This window comes from Cynocephalus volans, chromosome 10 (genome assembly GCF_027409185.1).
Source record: "Cynocephalus volans isolate mCynVol1 chromosome 10, mCynVol1.pri, whole genome shotgun sequence".
Taxonomy (NCBI): domain Eukaryota; kingdom Metazoa; phylum Chordata; class Mammalia; order Dermoptera; family Cynocephalidae; genus Cynocephalus; species Cynocephalus volans.
The window spans coordinates 76,393,276-76,405,871 of NC_084469.1; positions in this window are offsets into that span (position 1 = coordinate 76,393,276).

The window sequence follows — 12,596 nt, forward strand, 5'->3', positions numbered from 1 at the left end:
CCTGTATTTTTCTCTGTAGTACGTATCACCACCTGACATACTATACAGTTGATTACCATCTATCTCCCTTGTTCCCCTCTGAGACCAGGGACCTTGTCTGTCTTCTTCACGTCTATAACACTGTACCCAGAACAGTGTCCGGTGCACAGTAAAAGCGCAATAAATAAATTTATTGAATAAAAATTTGTGTCGTGAGTTATAATCTTTCTGACAACTCAGTGAACTAGTAAGATGTATTTCCATTTTATTGATATTAAAATTAAGGTACAGAGAGGTAAAGTGACTCACCATGGGTTGCACAGCTAGTATACTGGGTTTTGAAAATGTGTCTTTGCTTGATCTCAAAGATTTTGACATTTCCCCTGTAACATGTTGTCTCACCCAGAAACCCCAATGTGGTAATAGCCCTGAGGCTGCCAGCATCCCTGCACCCAACTCGGTTCTCAACCCAGCCCAACACAGGTCCCTTGAGCATGGCTGGAGGCCCCACCAATGTCTGTCCAGCAGTGACATGGTGCTCAGAAAAGGACAAGTCACTGGTATCAGAGGGCTGGACCTTGCCCAGTGTTCCCTCTCATTGAGCTGTGTGACCTTAGACAATCCTAGTCCCCTCTCTGGCCTTGGCCCTGGGTTCCAAAAAGATACTCAGGAGCCCCTGCTGTAGTGGGGGAGGGAGAGTGGGCAGGGCTCACAGCCCCTCCTGTGGCTCTGGCTATACCGAGGCAGCTCTACTTACCTGTTCTGAAGATTGGGGTTTCCAGTAAAATATCACCTGACACACACCTGTTAGGATGGGGGAAAAAGGTAATTCTACCAGTTGCTGGTGAGGATGTAGGACAGCCAGAGCTGCTGTTCACTGCTGGTGGGAATGCAAAATGGGACAGCACTTTGGAAAACAATTTGCTGGTTTCTCAGAAATTTGAACATGGACTTACCATATGACCCAGATCCCACTTGTAGGTATTTACCAAAAAGAAAAGAAAAAAAAATTATATAACGCAAAAACATATACAAATGTTCATAGAAACGTTGTTTGTAATAGCCAAAAAGTGGAAACAACCTAAATGTCCCCATGTGGGGAAAGGATAAACAAACTGGTTCATCCATACAATGAAACTGCTCAGCAATTTTTTTTTAAAAAAGAGCTCCTGACACACACAGCAATATGATGTATGTCAAGTGCACCGTGTTAAGTGAGATGGCTACGTTGTGTGTGATTCCATTTACAGAACATTCTGAAAAAGGCAAACCTCTAGGGAAAGCAAACAGGTCGGTGGATGCCAGAGGCAGGGGAAGGGCTTGACAACAAAGGGACACAGGGGGATTTGGGGGGGCACTGGAACCCTTCAATATCTTGATTGTGGTTGTAGTTACACAACCGTATGTGTGTGTTAAAGTAGCAGAATTGTGCGCTAAAAGGGGAAATTTTACTGAATGCAAATTATACCTTAATTTAACATTTTAAAAAATAAATAATCTGAAGAAAAGATTCTGTTGTTACAAAACAAAAGATGGAAAAGCCCCTAACTGGCACAAACTAAAGGTCTTTCCCAATATGCCAGCGTGGGCTCCTGAGGATTCAGCTGCTGCCCTTGTCTGCTCTGAGCTGAGGCCAGGGGCTTGCTTGGTGGGTCTGACACCCTGTGTCTTAGTATCTGCTGGGTGCCCTGCCTGGGAGACATTTGGTCCTCCCCAGCCTGCCCTGTGTGGCCTCCAATGAACAAACACTGACCCCTGCTGTCTTCATCTGTTCTTCCTTCCTTCCAGCTTTGTCTGAGGACCAGGAAACTAGTCCATCCCTAGGTCTGGGGGAAACTTGAGGGTGCAGGGATGGGTGGGGATCTGAGGCTGGGACAGGAGCTGGCAGCTAGTGCTTCAGGAGTTGGAGGAGGTGCTGAAAGTAGACTTTTGTCCTGGAGCCTCCAGTCCCCACCTGGCCCTGGGCCAGCAGTAGGGCAGAGCGGAGTTGGGAAGCCCAGGGGTGCCCAGGACACCTGGCTGCCTACTTGCCTTGTCCAGGCTTCACTGGCAAGGCCTGGGGGTGAGGAGGAGGGGACCAGGGGTTCCACATATAGGGGCAGCACCAGGGTGGGGGCAGGAAGCAGACAGGTGTGATTTTGGTTAAGTCCCGACCCTCCTTGGGCCTCAGTCTCCCTAGCTGTTAAGTGGGAATGCCAACCTCTGCTCTTCTACTCCAATCATTTATCAATTTATGTACTGATTACCAGGCACTGTAGTGGTCTTTGGGCATAAAGAAATGAGCCTCACTATGGGGGTCCTTGGCCCCACAGAGCTCACAGACCCACAGAGATTGTGCTCCCAACAAGCTGTGGACATTCCCAGGCCTGGTCTGGAGGAGGGGGTGGAGCTGGTCTACTATTTACTCCCTCCTGGGACAACTCAGGGGCAGTGAGGTGAAGAGAGGCTGACTGGAAGCAGAGAGTGGGGTTGCAGAACAAGATGGAGTCTGGACCTCCCTGGCAACTTCTCTTTGAACCTCCCATCCCAGAGCCCCTTAAACCTGTCCTCGGATGCTCATTCAGATGAGGTAATACCAGCCACGGCCCTTATTCAACCATGTCTGGGGTGAACATTCCCAGGGCAAGAGGAGACCCAAGGGACGAGGAACAGTGTTTCCCAGGACATGTACGGATGTGCACACACTCACATGAGTGGGTATTTGCATGTGTGTGTAGCTGCATGTGCATGTGAGCATGTGGGCATGTGCCTGTGTGTACATGTGAATGCTTGTGGGTTCATGCTAGGGCTTGCATGGATCTGCTTTTGCATGTGTGGGTCTATAAGGACGAATGTACACAGTTGTGTGAATCTCTGCATGTGTGTGCTGCGATACGTGTGTGGGTGTGAGCGCAGATGTGTGTATGTGCATGTGTGTCTGTGTGTTTGAGCACTGTGGCCTGTGTGTGCCTCTGAGTTCCCGTGTGCGCACATGTGCCTATTCTGGTCCTGCGGGTGCATGCAATGTGGCTGTGTGTTGGTGAGTCTGTGAATGCGTGTATGTGTGCGGTGGTGGGGCAGTGCTACCAGGATCCATGTCCCCTCTCAGGTCCAGCAGACCCTTATCTAAGGAAGGGACTGCTGCCCCAGCCGCCAAGGCTGAGAGCCCAGGTGGACACATGGCTGCTTTCTTCCTAGGGGCAAAGCCGGAGCCTCCCCAGGTAACAGCAGCCTCCCAGCAGGGCAGGGCCAGACCAGGCACAGGCTGCCAAGCACTGACGAGCTCCCTTCATGTGGTGGCTCAGGCCTATTTCTGTCTTGTTTGGCTCATCCTGGCCGGGTGTTCTTGTCCAATAATGCCCTGTTTCTCCACCCGGCTATTTCGGCTGAGGAATGTGCTGTTTGTGTCTTAAGCAGAAAACCGAAAACCCCCATTGTGGTTAGCTGTCCTGTGGCTTCGAGCAGCCACTCATTTATTTAGGTTACTCCTGGTCTATATTTGTCAAGGTGAACTTGGAAGGGCAGGAGTTGGAGGGGACCAGGGCCCCTTTGGGGAGGCTGGGGCATCATCTCGGGCCTCCCTCCTGCCATGCGCAGCCTTTGACTTCTCCAGGGCACACCAGTCTCCCTGATCTCCTCACCCAACCGTGGGCTGCCAGCACCCTGGGCATGGCCCCTCCAGCCCTTCAGCTCAGTGTGTTGGAGATTGTCCTGGTCACCCTCTCCTTACCTGCCTCAGCTTCACTGCAAATCCCCCACTCCCACCCCATTACTTTTCTAGAGCCTGGCTCCACACACTCAGAGCAGCATGGGTGCAGTTAGGGTGAGGGATCTACAACAAAACTAGTTCAAATCTTTGGTCAGGTAGCTTCAAGCGAGTTACTTATCTTCCCTGTGCAGCTATGCCCTCATCTGTGAAACAGAAGAGATACTGTCTTTCCCTGAGTGTGAGACACACATTTTTACACTCTGATATTGATCTTACAATCAATGGTGTGGCATTAATTGGCTACCCTTTTTCTTCTATACTGTCTTCACGGTACATCAAATGATGGTGTGTTTTATAGTCGGTAGTGTTGCGGATTCTATGAAATGTGCCAGTAGTACTAAAATGCATGGCACATTGAAATTAAGATAACTGGAGAAAGTTTTAATAAAGGGGCACAGAGGTGTGGGCAGAGAGTATGGAAACCACAGACTGGTAAGAGAAGAGTTATGACCCCATATTTCAAGGAGGAGGTCATGGGAGTGGTTAGCAGAACCCTGAAGGAGAGAGTTGATAGAAAGGACCAGCCTGAGAGCCCTGACCTTCAGCGGAAGGACACAGCCAGGCTGAGGCAGGCTACTGGCTCTACCATCTCTTAGCTGTGTGACCTTGGGAAAGTTATTCAACTTATCTGTATCTCGGTTTACTCATCTGCAAAATGGGAATGATAATGGTTCCTACCTCATAGGACTGTTGTAAAGACACGTCAAGTGTTTAGAACACCACAATAAAGACTGCCTGTCATCACCACCACCACCGTCATCGTCATCATTCCAGTAATGGCACCTAGAGTATTTCTTTCTGCCTGGTCTTCCAAGCTCCCCGGTTCTCATCCTAACTCCAAGACTAACTCCCCACCCTCCTGTTTGTTCTGTGAACTACCCAGTATCCCTGCAAGAAATTCCTTTTCTACTTGCGTTTGCCTGAGTTGATTTCTGTTGCCTGCCACCAGAAAGTCCTAACCCTACAGCGATGCAGTGATGATACGAGATTAGGTCACCTCCCTCGCAGACACCAATGATGAAATAGTCACAGCTTACTGCTGAATGCCATCCCCCAGCACACCCCGTCCCACCCAGCGCCACAAGACTAGAGCACAGACAGCAAGCTACCATGGAAAGTCACTGATCAAAGTGGCAGTGGAGGTTCAAAAGCCCTGTTCCTTCCCCTGTTACCTTCTCCCTCTCTTCTTCCTCAGTCCCCCAGCACCTCAGTCCTAGCCTTGGATCTCTAGAGCATTGGCTCCCCAACCATTGTGTCCGCAGCACCCCCGGGCCAAACCAAAGCCCGCAGACCATCTATCTCAGCTTATCCCACTGCCAGAAGGAAACAGAAGGTGGTGCAGACACTGAAGAGCCCCGTGGGATCGCCTGAGGGAGCTTTGGGTCTACCCCTGCTGGAGAAATAGGGGCACAGTGATTCACAACCAAACTGCAACACCTACATGTTTCAGAGTCTAGTAGTTATTGGAAAATGATAGGCCCCACACTCTGTTGGTGCAAATATGCGTCCCTACATGCTGTGGGGTTAACCGACAACCCACCACAAGCTAAGCTGATGACGAGGGAACCAAACCAACAGCAATTCATAATTAAAATGTAAGAATAGCAGTGACTGAAAACCAGGACCAGCCCGAGGCAGCCCTGCTGGTGCCCTGGTCTGGAAGGATCCTGCCCGAACCTCTCGCTATGACATCTCTGCCTGTGGGAACATGTGGTAGCACTTTGCAGTGTTGCCAGGGGTGGCATGGCATCCCAACTTCTTAGCCAGATGCTGAATCAAGTCTTCAGGCAACTCTCCTAACGTGCTAATTTTCGTTTATAAATACCAAATTCTAGTAGCCCTCGGTGACTCACTGGGTTTGTGAGTGAGTGGCTGTTTGTCTGTAGAATTGTGTATCCTGTGCTGAAGAAAGGCTTTTCACTTCGAAAATCACTGTTTCCAGAGCTTTTTGTTTTAGGGAAAAGAGCTACAAGGTGGAAGTCAAAATACCTGGGTTCAAGACTTAGTAATATGCAGTATGAGACTCAGCGTCTCATAGAAGATCATGACAGGGTATTGTATCACTGTAAAAGGCTGATTTGGACTCCATGAACAGAGAACTAAATCAAGTGGGTCATAGGAGCATTTCATCACACTGTAGTGGGGATTTCACGCGAGGGGCAGTGGGGCCAGTTGATTGCACAGCTCAGTGATGCTTTCATGCCCCCAGTTCTCTCTGTCTCTCTGCCCTGCCTTCCTTGTCCTGGCCTCCTCCTCAGTGTGTTAGTCTGAGAAGCAAGTGCACAAGGGTGTGGTTAGGGACACACCTTGGAGAGGAGATGGGGACAGAGCTGGGTGAGACTACAACACAAGTGATCAGGAGGGAGGGAAGGTTGGGTGAAAGCATCTTGGACTGCTGTGAAGTTCAATGGACAGTTCAACAAGGCTGCTGGGGAGTCCTCCAGCCAGTAGCTGAAGTCACCACTGCTAGAAGAGTCCCATGTTCCCCTGGAACCAGCCTGCTGTAGCAACCTGCTGCACTCATTCATGGGCTGGGAGCCTCCCGTGGAGAAGTGGCCTGAGTACAAAGGAGGCAATGGATTTGGGGGCACAGCAGCTGCAGCCTCTGGTCAGTTCTGGTCCCTGTGGTTAGAGGTCTGCAGGGGACAGCCTCTGCTGGGCTTCTCAGCCACACTGCCTGCCCTCCCACCAAGCACTCCTGATGGTCTTGGTGGACATCGTGCCTGCTGGGCACTCTGGTAGAACTAAACTCTCCAGTGGGGCTTCAGGCCTCCCGTGATATATCCCTCTCAGCATGCCCACCTCCCTCAGCCTTTCTTCCTTCCTCCCTCCTCTGCCAGGGCAACTCAGGCATTGCCACTTTGCTGAGAGTCAGACTTGTTTTCCTGCAGGCTTCTAATAACCACCACAGCAGCAAGTTTGCCTGGTCCCCTGGGGTCCTTGCTAGGATGTCAAATCTCCATGCCCCAAGAAAGGGCCCTCAAGTCAATAATTTCTTGTTGGTCTAGTTTTATACTCCAGCCCACTTGAACAAGAACCCATAAAGTCTGCCCCAGGAACAGCCCCAAGCTGCTGCCAGTGGCACATCTCACCGCTAATTCTTGCATTTCTCAGGACGACTTGTTCCTTCCCTTCCTTATCAGGCTCAGTGGTGACACTGATTTATGACCCCAGTTCTCAGCCTAACAACCAGGAGAGGAGGTGGGGGCAGCCTCCTTGGGGAGAGGCTTCTGCAGCATCTCCCGGTCCAGAGTTCGAGCTGGCTCTTGTTTGGGAATGGGGAGCCACCCGTGCAAGCACCGAGGGCCCCAGGGGGTGGCAGAATCTACATTCTCAGGGGCACCCATACAGATGTCCCCATCCCATATTTCAGGACCCCAGATTTTCCCAACCCAACCTTGGCCTTTGCATCTCAGAGCTGCCATGGCGGAGCAGCCGAGTGTCTCTGAAGCTGTGCAGCTCTAAGAGTGGGGTCCTCTGCTTTACGCTCAGCTGCGTCTGCCTTTCCTGGGCAGGTAATGAGGGCCTTTTTGTGAGCTCCCAGCAAGGTGCTCTGGCTCTTGCCCCCATGCTATTACCCGCCTGTGAGCAGCATCAGTCCCTTGTTCTCCATCTGCAGGGCTGCAGGGGTCAAGCATTAACCAGATGACTCCACTGTCTTTGTGGGCATTATTCACCCCATGTTTTTCCAATGCCTGCACCATCCCACTTGCAACAGCATTTGCCTCCACTGGGACATTTCCCCAGGACACTCCTGGAGAAATCTTCAGCAGCTGAGCCACCACTTTGTGCCAGGGACTATCTGTGCTCCATCTACTGACCAAGATGGCATCCTCTTCTCCTGCCACATGGTGGGTGAGCCAGTCCCAAATCCTCATCTTCCCATGCTTTCCCAGACTGCTCTCGGTGCCACTGGAGTTAGTCTCTGAAAAAGAGAGGAAAGGGAAGTTAGTGTGCTATACTGCGGTGTTGGCCATCATGCAGTCCTCAGGGGAATGGCCCTGACGTGGTGCCCCTGCTGCATGTTGGCTGGTAGCAGCCAGTGGGAAGTATGGCTTTGGCACAAATGTGGCGATGAAAGTCAGAGCAGCCAGGACTCTTGGTCATTCAGCTCTCTTCAGGGGGAGGTCTGTGAGGCCCATTCTCATGGCCAACACACCATGGCTGGGTCCCCTAATCATCTCAAAAGGGCAGTGGCATGGGTTGCTGCCTTGCCCAGGTTATCCAGGATATAGAGAAATAGAAACTTCCCTCCTAGCCCAAGGCCTTCCTCAACCCAAAGTTAGGACATACGCCCACCTCTAGAGCTACAAGAATGCCACGGAATGCCACATTCTGATCAGCTCAGATAAGCTGAAGTCCTGGAGCTGGCAATGGATACATGGATGTCTGAATGAAGTCCATGCTGTCAGGAGGAAGGGACTGGCAGTGGGTGCCAGGAATGCAGTGGATGGTATGTGTCTATTACAGAAGGGACCTTAGGAAAAATAAGCAAGCCCCCTTCTTCTTATCCATAGGGGATGCAGAGGTCTGGAGCGAAGATAGGAACAGCTGTGCCCAGAGTTTCACTGTGAACTGGGACTCATGTCAGACCCCTCCCAGCATAGGTGACACACCATCCATTCCTGGGAACATCCCAGTGCCCAGGGCTGAGCCAAGCCAGGGCATCGGGCCTTGCCCCTCACTGAGTAGGTGTGATATGAACCTTCCCCACTCAGAGTTCTCAGTGTGGTTTGTCATTTTGGTTTTCTAAGCCCCACCTGGAGTCTGGCCACATCTCCCTAGAACGCCAGACCAGCACCCAGGAGTGAACTCACAACCAACCCCAGTGAGATATTTTTAGAGCGATTAAATGCAGCAATTACTCCTCACTTTCTCTTAAGGCTCATTTCCTATTTCTCTATTAAAAGGAATAAAACCCCATCCTGGAAGGCTGCCCAATACCCTCTTTGGGTGGGACCGGACACCAGGCAGTACGGCCAAGGTCAGATGGAGTTTGCCTGTGAATCCTGCCTGAGGTGTGTCTGAGGGAGCGGCCACCGCAGCCTCGCCCAGCAATACAGAAGCGATGCCTGAGATCATCTGCTGTGGCCTGGGCACCAGGGATTGCTCAGCAAATGCATGTCAGGGTGTTTACCCTCCTGTTGTGGCTCAGAAGGCAGCAGCATCTCTATCTTCTACACACCCTTCAGGTCACCTCCAGATCACTTCCTGTAGCCTGCCAGAAATTCCGTCTTTAGGCATATTCTCTTCTTGGGTAAGCAGAAGGTCAATTCTACCCTTAAACACCTGTTCTTGTAGGTTTTCTCTCGAAGGCCACCCCCTTTAAAACAGAAATACACCTAGGAAAGAAGCTCCAATGACTGCCTCCTCATATGTTAATGTGTCTTAATTGGAAAAGAGTGTTGAATCTAGGCTTGGAAGCCTGGGTTTGAATCCTGATCTGCCATTGATAAGCTGAAGGATTTTTTAAAGAAATTTTAAACCTTTTATTTGGAAACAATTTTATACTTACGAAAAAGTTGCAAGAATAGAACAAAGAATACTCATGTACTCTTTACCCAGATTCACTAGTTGTTAATATATTTTTAAAAATATATTTCATTGTGTCTGTTTAAGGTATGCAACATAACTTTATGAGGTACATATAGATAGTAAAATGGTTACTTTAGTGAAGTAGATTAACATGCCACCATCTCACATAGTCACTACTTTTTGAGTGGCAACAGCAGCTACAATCTACTCCTTTAGCAAAAATCCTGAATATATTACACCGTTATTAACTGTGCTGTTCATGTTTTACAGAGGATCTCTAGACTTGCTCGTCCTTCATATCTGCTACTTTGTATCCTGTGACCTACATTTCCCACTTCCCCTGGTAAGCACTGTTTATTCTCTATCTCTGTCGATAGGTTGAGTATTTGAGTACTCCTTATTCAAAATACTTGGGAGCAAAAGTGTTTTGGATTTTTGACTTTTGGATTTTGGAATATTTGCAGAATACATATGGGTTGAGCATCCGTAATCCAAAATCTGAAATGCTCCAGTGAGCATTTCCTTTGAGTGCCACTCTGGCACTCAAAAAGTTTCAGATTTGAAGCATTTTGGATTTTGGGATTAGGGATGCGCAACCTGTATTTGACTTTCTTTTTTTTTTTTTAGATTCCACATATATGCAAGATAATGCAGTATATGTCTTTCTGTGTCTGGCTTATTTCATTTAACATACGATCCTCCAGGGTCGTCCATGTTGTAGAAAATGGTAGGCTGAATAATATTCCATGGCATATATATATACCACAGTTTCTTTATCCATTCATCTATCGATGGACACTTAGGTTATTTCCATGTCTTGACAATTGTCAATAATGCTATCATGTACGTGGGAGTGCAGATATCCTTATGAGGTGGTGATTTCATTTCTTTTATATATAGCCAGAAGAGGACTACTGGGTCATATGGTAGCTCTATTTTTAATTTCTTTAGGAACTCCTATACTGTTTTCCATGATGGCTGTTCTAATCTACATTACTTCCAACAGTGTACAAGGGTTCTCTTTTCTCCTTACCTTCCAACACTTGTTATTGCTTGTCCTAAACATAAGACCTGAAATCATAAAACTCCTAAAAGAAAACGTAAGGGAAAATCTCCTTGACATTGGTCTTGGTAGTGATTCTTTGGATATTACATCCAAAGCTCAGTCTACAAAGGCAAAAACAAATAAATGGACTACATCAAACTAAAAAGCTTCTGCAAAAGAAGCAAAGGAAACAACAAAATGTAAAGGTAACCTACAGACTGGGAAAAATATTTGCAAACCATATATCTGATATCTAAAATTTATGAAGAATTCATACAGCTCAACAGCAAGAAGTGTATATAACCTGATAAAAAAATGAGCAAACCACTTGAATAGATATTTCTCCAAAGAAGACATAAAAATGGCCAACAGGTGTATAAAGAGATGTTCAGTATCACTAGCCACCAGGAAAATGCAAATCAAAACCACTGTGAGATATCACGGCACACCTGTTAGGATAGCTATTATCAAAAAAAGAAAAGACAATAAGCTGAGTGATCCTGAGTGAGTCATTTGCCTTCTCTGTCTCAGTTCCCTTACACATCCACCGGGAGCAATTGTCTTTGCAGGACTGCCTTCTGGGGCTCTTGGAAAGATCAGATTAACAGTTTCAAGCTGCGAATTTACATCACTCAGTTTAAATTAGGCTGTGCTGAAGTGACAAACAAACCCTGAAATCTCAGTGGCTTTACACATAATTATTTCTTTCTCGTGCCAAAATTCTCTGGTTCCATCTTCTGGCTTTGTAATCGCAGCTCATGGCTTCCCAAGTCACCATGGCAGGAGTGTAAGATGTAGTGAGTCCAACTGACCTTTAAATGCCTTGGCCCTGAAATGATGTTCTTCACTTCTGCTCACAGCCCATTGATCAGAATTAGTACATAGCTCTGCCCAATGGCAAAGGGGTGAGGGAAGATAGGGGAGCCCATGAATATTTGGTGCACTAGAAATGGCTGCCACAAAAAAGCTCTACAGTCAAGAAGAATCATGACTATTAGTGTCGTTATTATTATTTGTAATGATGATAGTAAGAGCAAATTTCTCTGACGTATGCATTTTTACTGGGAGCGGGGCAGGGATTGTGGAGCAGCATGGAATTGCATGTAGGACAGAAACAGGGTCTTGAATGTCCAAGGCAGGAGGGAAAAAACCAAAGAAAAACTCTGCCTAATGAGCCAATATGGGGGAGAAGGCAGCAGCCCACCTGGGATGCATTCTCTGCTAGAACTGATCTGGGCCTGGGCCCTGAGGTGTTTCTGCCTTCTTCCAATACGAGGTGGCTGCAGTCCACTGCCTCCTGCCTGCGGACTCACTGGCATCCCCGGCTCCCCGCCAAGGCCAGCCAGGATCCCTTAGTTTTCAAACTGTGGTGACAGACCAGTTTTGTTTTGTTTTGTTTTTAATTTCCAACCTGTGATGGACTTTTGTACAATGCAATAAAAATGAATTACTAGAGAAGTTAAGTAATCTAGGAATGAATCTAGAAGAGAACAACAATCATAGCCTAGACGTAATACTCTAGAAAATAACCTAGAGAATATAATTTCAAAAATATTCTAGAAAATAATAAAATCTAGAAAATAATCCAGAGACTAAAGAAATGAAATCAATTGTCATGAACTTTGCAAAATCCAAAAAAAAAAAAAAAAAAAAAAAAAGCATTACTAGGAAAATGAAATAAAGAGCATCCAAACTTGTCTGAATTCTGTCCAATGGGATGCAATATCAAATCAGTATGGAAGTTCAGTGCTACTGTCAGTTCCTGTATCACTCTCCTAGGGGAGTGAGTGGTTACAAAGGTTTGGGGCTAGGCACTGGTTCGTAAATGCACCTGAGTGACCCTGCTGTAGATACAACTCTTGGTAGGCGGAGCCCGGATTTCCCCGACAGAGGATACCTGGGAACACGCAGCTCAGCCATTCTCAATGTGGGAGATACAGTACCCTGGAGAAGGCTGGCCGATGAATAATGGAGACCTCCAGCCTTGGCCAGAAAACATGCAAAGAAAAATCTGTCCAAGCCATTAGTGCAATGTTAACCCCTAAGTCAGAGCCTTGCCCCTAGAGGGGTATATTTTGTGTTTTCTTCTTTCCACATACCGTGTCTCTCCCTCTGCCACCCCACTCCCAAATTCCAGAGCCACTCACTCACGTTTACGGCTTTTGCCTACACAAGTCTATATTAATTAAAGAGCAGGCTCAAGATACAAGAGCCAAGTGTCTTATTTCTTAAAGTAGATAATGTTAGAGATTTTAATTTACAAGGAGAGCGGAGACCAGGTCTGTCTGC